This window comes from Muntiacus reevesi, chromosome 4 (genome assembly GCF_963930625.1).
Source record: "Muntiacus reevesi chromosome 4, mMunRee1.1, whole genome shotgun sequence".
Taxonomy (NCBI): Eukaryota; Metazoa; Chordata; class Mammalia; order Artiodactyla; family Cervidae; genus Muntiacus; species Muntiacus reevesi.
Genome location: NC_089252.1, coordinates 142,068,710 through 142,076,518, shown reverse-complemented (window position 1 = coordinate 142,076,518; position 7,809 = coordinate 142,068,710).

Genomic DNA, 7,809 nt, shown 5'->3' with positions numbered 1-7,809 from the left:
TGATGGGGTAGGGCGACCATCTCCCCTTCCTCTCTGTTCCCCCTGTGGGTTCTCCCTTCTGTGCCCACCCCCTCCTGCCTGGCACACAAGGCCAGGGCAGCCTTAACGAGCCCCGGGCGGCATCAGGAATGGTGAGAGAAACCTGAGCGCTCCCAGAGTCCCCGGCACCCAGCACCCACCCTGAGCAGCTGGTTCGGGGCTGGCACTTGCCCCGGCCCCAGAGAGGGCAGCAGCTCAACTCCCTGACCCTTTCCCTGGCTCAGGATTCTCTAGGTCCCCGCCCCTCAAACACCTATCTCGGAGGAGAGAGGTGAGTTCTGCAAAAGGCAACAGGAAAACAAATATATCCAGGCATTCTGAGTATCAGCACATTTCATCTCTGAGGGAACCATTCTATGTGGTAGCTAATGCTAGGTTTTAACCATTTGACATATGAAGAAACTGAGGCTCGGAAGAGTTGCAAAGACTTGGTTGATATTACACAATCTGTAAGTATCAGGGTTGAAATTTCAATGAAGATCTGTCACCCTCTGTAGCAAATGCTTCCTCTGCTACATAACCCCGAAGGGCTCCAATCTAACTCTGAATTCAGCAAAGATATGAGCAAGGCTTCCATCTTGTCCAAGGAGAGGAAATGGAGAACAAGTTCCACGTACTTCCTGGGGCTGGAGGAAAAGAGGTAGCCACCACTTGGTTTCCTTTGACCAGCAACTCATCTTTTCCACTGATGTGAGCCCAAGGGTGGGGGGAGGGAAGGGGAAATGGGAGGAAGGAACTAAGGATGGAGTGAAGTAAGGAAACAAAGAGGGCAGCTAGAGATTCGTGTGTCTCTTTCCCAGAGTCCTGGGACTCTCCCAGATTCCCACTCCACTGATATCTGGGGTGGAAGGGGGCAGACAGCAGCTTATGGACCCAGTGAGCGAAAATAGGGCCCTCGGTCTGGTAGCCCAAGCCTCAGTCCTTTCCTCTCCTTCTTGGGAATAGTAACAGTTGCCATTTTCTGAGAGTCCACTGTGTGCCAGGCACTGTACATACACGCCTCCCTGTGGATGGTTCCATTGCTTACTAGCTGGGTGACGAGCTTGTTGCCCGAACTCTCTCTGTCTCACTTCTCCTTTATTAGAAGAGAGCAGTGGTATCTTGCATTGTGGAGTTGTTGAAAAGATAGAACAAATCCACGTACAGTGCTGGCCTGCCACAAAGAAAGCTCAATAAGTGTTTGCTAAATAAACAAATCCTCATCTTTTAGATGACGGCCATCAGATCAGAGAGGGGGAGTTACTTGATCAAGGTCACACAGCTAGTGAGTCATTTGAATCTGGCTGGCTGGCTCCAGACAGGGCTTTCAGGCACCATACTTTACTAGAGGTAGACGAGGGAAAGGCAGGAATATAAAGAGGGCTTCGCGGGAGGAAATGAAGCAGGAAATCTGGGGCTCCTGATGGCTGGTTAGGTGAGGGCTTCAGGGGGGGGTTGGAGGAGGAGGAGGTGGAGTGCAAATTGGAGTGTGTATGTGTGCGCTAGTGCACAGGCCCGTGGGCGTGCACACCATGTCAGGCAGGGCAGGGAGGAGCTGGGGCCTGGCTGGGACAGGCCACTCCAGAGGGAAACTCATTAGAGTAATTACCTCCAGCAGATAGAGCCCCACCCAACTCTGCTGGGAGAAGCCGAATGCTTTATTAAAGACTGTTCCCAACCACTTTAGGGGGGTGAGGTCTCAGTCCCTTGGTTGCATGTCCGTCTGTCCATTTCTGCGCCCTACCTGGCCCTAGGCACTTTGATTTTGTTCAGGTTTCCCCTCCAGCACCAAGCCACAACCAAGCCAGATTTGACTCCTTCCATCCCACTTAGGGCTGGTCTTTTCCTTCCTCTCTTCCCCAGAAACTCTGACCAGGTGGGAGTCCCAGCCCTGGACTCTCTTAAGTGGGCCTGGGACCTGAAGCTCCTGTGCCAAAGAATGGGAGTGTCTGCCGTGAGCTGGCTCTGGGAGTGGCAGCATCTGGTAGGAACAGGATCCAGGAAGGGTGCTAGGGTAGGGCTTCGGGTTAGTGTTGGGCTGGAGATCAGACTGGGATGAGATTCAAATCAGAGAGAGGATTTGGGGTTAGGGTGGCAAATGTGTTAGGGTCCACGGTCGTGAAAAACAAGGGGTCAACACTGTGTTAAAGTGGGAATTATGCTCAGGGGCCAAAGGAGAATTGAGATTGGCATCTGGTCTTGAATCTCATCTCTAATCCATTTTTTCTCTTCAGGCCTTTTGGTCTCTTTTAAACCCCAGACAGTTTTAAAACTGGGGGGTTGTGGGGGAGAGCCTGGAACCCCTGGATCTTGCTTTCTTGACCAGCTCTCAGGTATCTGTCTCCTTCTGCTTCAGTTTCCCCCCCGTCTTGGCAGGAGGCAGGCTGAGTGCTGGGAAGGCTTTGAAGTCAGAGATGAAAGCAACAAGGGGATGATTATGAACAACTACTCAAAACATCATCCCTAATAACCCTGGGGTGGATTGGGCGGGGGCAGGGCCTAAAAGGGAGGAGGTGGCCAGGAAAGGAAGGAGGAAGACCCCTGCAAAAATTTCCCCAGCCTGACTGGAAAGGCCTCCTTTAATGTCCCCAACCCCCACAACACCACACTAAGGGCCCAGTTGCAGAGGAGCGTAAGAAAAGCTCAGAATAGGGAACCTGAGCCCAGAATCACCACCTTAAACCTGGGCCCACAGTCTAGTTCTTGAGTAGGCAGGCTGGGCCTCGCCTGCTGGGCAGGACACCCACACACAGCTTCAGTGGACCTCAGCATTTAGAACCTGAAAACCTTAGAATGGGGCTCAGGCCCAGCTGGCAGCTTCCTCCCTCTTTCTTTCCTTGTCTAAGAGAGTTAAGGTGTGTGGCCCACCAGGCTTCCCACTGCTCAATGGGCTTGGCACAAGGAGGGAGTTAATTACAGTGTCTGTCCTCAGGGAGATGTGGTGGGGGTCCAATTGGTGGCCCCTGGCATTCCTCCTGTGGTGGGGTCTTGGTCTGGTACTAGCAGAAGTCCTCCCCAGGGCCTACTAACCAGAAGCACAGCTCCAACTGGCCTATCCCAGACAAGCGTGATGCTGCCTCTGGGGTTCGTGCCCAGGGTGGGGCCAGGGTGTGGGGGATTGCACAGGTTGGAGGAATGTAGAGCCTGTGCTCTGGGGACCTGAGACCAAGAGTGTTGGTGGGGGTCACACAAGGGTAGGGATTGTCTTGATGGGAGGGGAGTCTTTTCCCTGCTAGAGATCCTCTTGGGAAGGAAGGCAAGCAACCAGTCATTCGTGCCTCCGTTGGCTCATTCATTTAATGGATTTGATGGAGTGCCAGGTGGAGAGAGGCAGACATGGAGTGGTGAGAGTGAGGAGATACAGGAAGGGGAGAGAAAGAGATGGAAGGAGGGCAGAAGGGGAGAGAGACCCCTAGTGGGAGTCAATAGGGGTCAAGCCAAAGAAGAAAAGCAAAAGAGCCAAGGAGGCACCAGCAGAGGGCTGAGGCGGGAGCCAGGCAAGCCCTGGAGCGCCAGCATGGAGCCAGGTGTCCCCGGTGGGGGCAGGGAGCCCACAGGTGCCTGACCTGGTGGGCAATCTCCCATCACAAACAGGGCCCAGGAACCGGCCTATCCAGGGCAGAGACCAGAGGTCAGAGGACAGAGCACAGTAGTCCAGAGGCAAGGGCCTGGAGCCGGGATCTTGAGAGTCCTCTCCTCCCCCACTCGGGGCTCCCTTCCCATGTAGGTCATGAGGCTGGGGTGGCTGTGGTTGAAGGGATGGCGGAGCCCCGCGGGAGTCTCCCTCCCCCATCCTGATGCTCTCCGTTGCCCCTTCCTCTGCTGGTGCCCCTCGGCCCAAGGCAGGGGTGGGGGTGGGGTGGGGGAGGAAGGAAGAAGAAAGAAGCCGGGAAGGAAGGGCCCGGGCCGCCAGAGCTGGGAGAGAGAGGGGCAGGTCCCGGCGTGTTGGGGCAGGATCCTGCGGAGGCAGGATCCGAGCCGCAGGGGCCCTGGGATGGACAGTTTCCACCCCTGCTTCTCCCCAGACCCCTTATCTTCAGCCCTCAGGTTCCCACCTCCCACCACACACACCTCGAAGCTACACCCACCATCTTCTCCCCCCGCCCGCCCCCCCACTTCCTCCTTTCCATCTTATCCTGGGCCCAGAAGGGGGTCGGAGTGTTTGAGCTAAGGGTGGGGGAAGGCGCTGGGGGTGAGGAGGGGGGGGCGGGTCAGAACCTTTCGCTCAACTCCACCAGGCCAAGGCCAGCCCCCTCCCCCAGCCGCTCGTAGACAGTCATATAATATTCATGAGGCTCATGAATACGCAATGTGCTCATTGTGGGGCTGGGGTCTCACTCGGCTCTGCCTCCCCCTTTACCACTCCCAGGATTACCGGGAGAAGAAGCGGTAGTTTGGGGAAGGAGGGGGCCCCAGATGTGGAGCCAGATGAAGGGGGAGGGGGGAACCGGTCGCTGACGGGCGGCCGCAGTCACCGCGGTGCGGGAGGTTGTGGGGCGACCTACTGAGAGGGACCCAGGAGCCTGGAGCCGCAGAGCCCACTCACCGAGGATCATGCTGGGGACCCAGGCGCCCGGGGGTTCCGCGTCGCTCTGTCCCGGGGGCCGTTCTGGCCGGGCTGGGGGTACGGGGGGTGGAGTCGGGGGAGGAGCAGAGGCCGGCCGAGGCGGAGCGGGGGCGGAGCCCGCAGCAGGTGAAGACGGGAGGAGGGGGGACCGGGGCGCCCAGGGCTCCAGGAAGGGGCGTCCCGGCCGCTCCTCGCCCTCTCTCGCTTTCTCTTCTACTTGCCGCCCCTAAGTCTCCTGGATTTACGGTGACGCTGCAGCCAGGGCTGGGGGAACAGGACATCTAGAGGACGGCGTGTGCTGACACAGGAAGCTGGGAACTAAGATGCCTGGGATCCCGGGAAGGGCTGAGTCTGAGGGCGGGAAGTCTAGCCATGGGTTGATATGGGGTGGGGGTGGGGTGCCAAATACTGTGGGGAGGGATGGGGCCAGGGTGGATGGGACACCTGAGTCCTCTCCAGAGTGATGGACTGGGCAGAAGCGGAGGGCGGGGGCAGAGATGTTTGGGTCCTCGTTTGTTTCTCTGGCTCTGCAGCAGGATGCCTGAGGGCTGGGTCTCAGAGGTGAAATGTGGGGTTGAAGATGGATCCCAGGTTGATCTCTGGCTGGGATCTGAATGCCTAGATCTTAGGGAAGGTCTGAGGGAAGAGACTGCAATCCGTGGACCCAAGGAGGTGGAAATAGATGCTTGCAACTGAAATCATTAGGGCAACCAGAGGTGACAGGAGATCCAGAACTGAGGCTCAACCTTGTAGATATGGCCTGGATTGGTGTGGAGATGGAAGTGTCTATCCAGGGCATTCACCACTAAGGTGAGCTTAGGCTAAAGAGGCCTGGTGGGGGGTCTTTGATAAGGTGGAGGATAGGATGGAGGATAGAACAGACTGTATGTGCTGGGGAGAACGTGGGGGTGGCAGGGCAGAGTACAGAACATTGGATGTTTTCTAAGCACCAACAGCATGTATTCTAAGGCAGGCAACTGGAACCGCAGCATGAGGCTGGAGTCTGGGAGTCTGCGAGGTGTCTGGAGAAGATGCAGCTGCTGCAGCCTGGACCTGTCTGTACCTGCCCCAGGAGGGAGGGCAGGAGGATCTCCCAGAATGCCAAGCAGCCAGCTTCAGGCCAGCCCCAGCCAGAGGGAAAGTAGGTGTGACTAGGAACTAGAACACTTGGGATTTAGGGAGAGTGGAGGCGGGGAGGAAGAGGTCGGGAGGAGGGTGGGGGGGACTGGAGTCTTGGAATAGTCTAGAAAAGAGGAGCGTGGCATTCCTGGGTTCTGCAGGAAATTTAGGACTATATGGCTAATTAAGGTACAGGAAGTTTAAGTTCCTGTTTCTGGGCCTCAGCAGTTTCTTGTCCTCACCCCACTGATCTGGTTTGAAAAAAATATCTTTATTTACCTGCCAAGATGCTCCAGCTCAAGGGCAAATTCTGGGGGTCCTAATGCCTTGGTCTTGTTCTGATCCAGAGGCCCAGAGATCTAGGGGGATTGTGGCTTTGTGCCTAAATCTGACCTTGGGGGAGAAAGTAGGGTCTCCTAGCCCATCAGAGTTTATCCTTGTGGTCCAGATCCGACCTACTACCATGCTGTTCCAGCTTCATATCACCAAGCTCGCTCTTCCCAGTTCTTCTTATCCACACCCCCCCACACATATACTTCTCCCTGCCTCTTGCTATTCTTTCTCCTCCTGGGCGGCCTCCCGAGAACAAACCAGAGTCAGCATCAGACATAGTTAATTAGTGATGAAGACCCCTTTGCCCTCAGCTTTGTCCACCCTCCCACTCTGTAACCCCCAGGACACTGAGTTAGAGGGGTCTCAGAAGAGGGGTTGCTTAGCTCACCAAGGGGAGGCAGCTGGCTGGAGGGCGGGGTGACCTTGCAGGCAGCTGGAGGGGGGCAGTGTGAGGGGTGAATTCATTATTGATGAGCCCTGCACCCCGGGCTACTAATGAGCCCAGGCCGGCTGCTCTAATTGATGTCAAGAAACTTGAGACCCCCAGATCAGCTTCCCGCCTGCCAGCTGCCTCTCCTAAGCCCCCTCCCCCTTCCGCGCCCCCAGCTGCTCTGTTCCCTTCCCAGGCCTCCTTTCCACTTCCACTGACACAGACAGGGCTAGGACTCAGGCCTTCCCCCTACTCTCTTGTCTCTCTGCATCACTCAAGTCTCAAGATGAGAGGCAGACATGCTTTGGAAGGGCTGGGAGATTTGGAAGGGGAAACATACCAGAGCCTGAGAATTACAGTTCAGCGACAGAGAGACTGAGGCTGGGTTACATCTTCAGCACTTCTGAGCCCAAGGGATTCCTACCTTGCATTGTGCCTACTTAAGAGAGACCTCGTCACTCTCAGAGACTCAGAGGTACAGGCACTAACTATACAGACACACCCATGATACCAGCCCAATACAGCCCACTTCCCCTCCTCATTTCCTCCTCATCACAGTGTAAGAAATCTCAGATTTGGCCCCTGGAGTATGGCTATTGCCATTCCCACCCATCCCCCAAGAAGGCGAGTATGGGATTTCATTCTTGGAGAAGTCTCAGTGCCTTGCTATGCCACAGCTGTCATCCTTGGAAATACGGGGTAGCTCTTTGCCTCATCAGGTCTTGCCCTCTCTACAGTGCTTCATTTATGGGTTCTGGGAAGAAGTTTCTGAGTTACAGAATTATTAAGAAGTTGACGATTGGAGTGTAGAGCAGGTTTGAATTCCCAGGAGAGATATTTTGAGATCATGCTGGAACTTCGAGGCAGGAGCCTAAGCTAATAAGAATTGTCTTCTTGATGGGGGAAGAGGGTGAAGAGGACCTCATACATAGCCTCCCTTCCCCAAATTCCCATAAATTTGTGACTGTGCCGCCCTCTGGTGGCTGACCTCAGTCTAGCAGGACATAGACACCTTTGCCTCTAACAATCCTGTTTGAATTTCAGCATCCCTCCCCAGGCTCCTGCTGGACACTACTTTAGGATAGGCCTCGAGGAGACAGAGGATGCTGAGGGGTTCCCTCACTTTATCTTCAAAGACCTGAACTGTCTGTCATGTTGGTTAAGAATGTGGGCTTTCACAGTCGGGCAAGACTGAATTAGACTGTGACCTTGGGCAAGTTACATAACTTCTCTGGACCTCAATTTCCCCTTGTGTAAGTGGGGTTAATTGTGCCTGCCTCGCACATTTAATTTGGTAGAAATTAAATGAGATAATGTATGTAAACTAGCATTCCCTCTACCC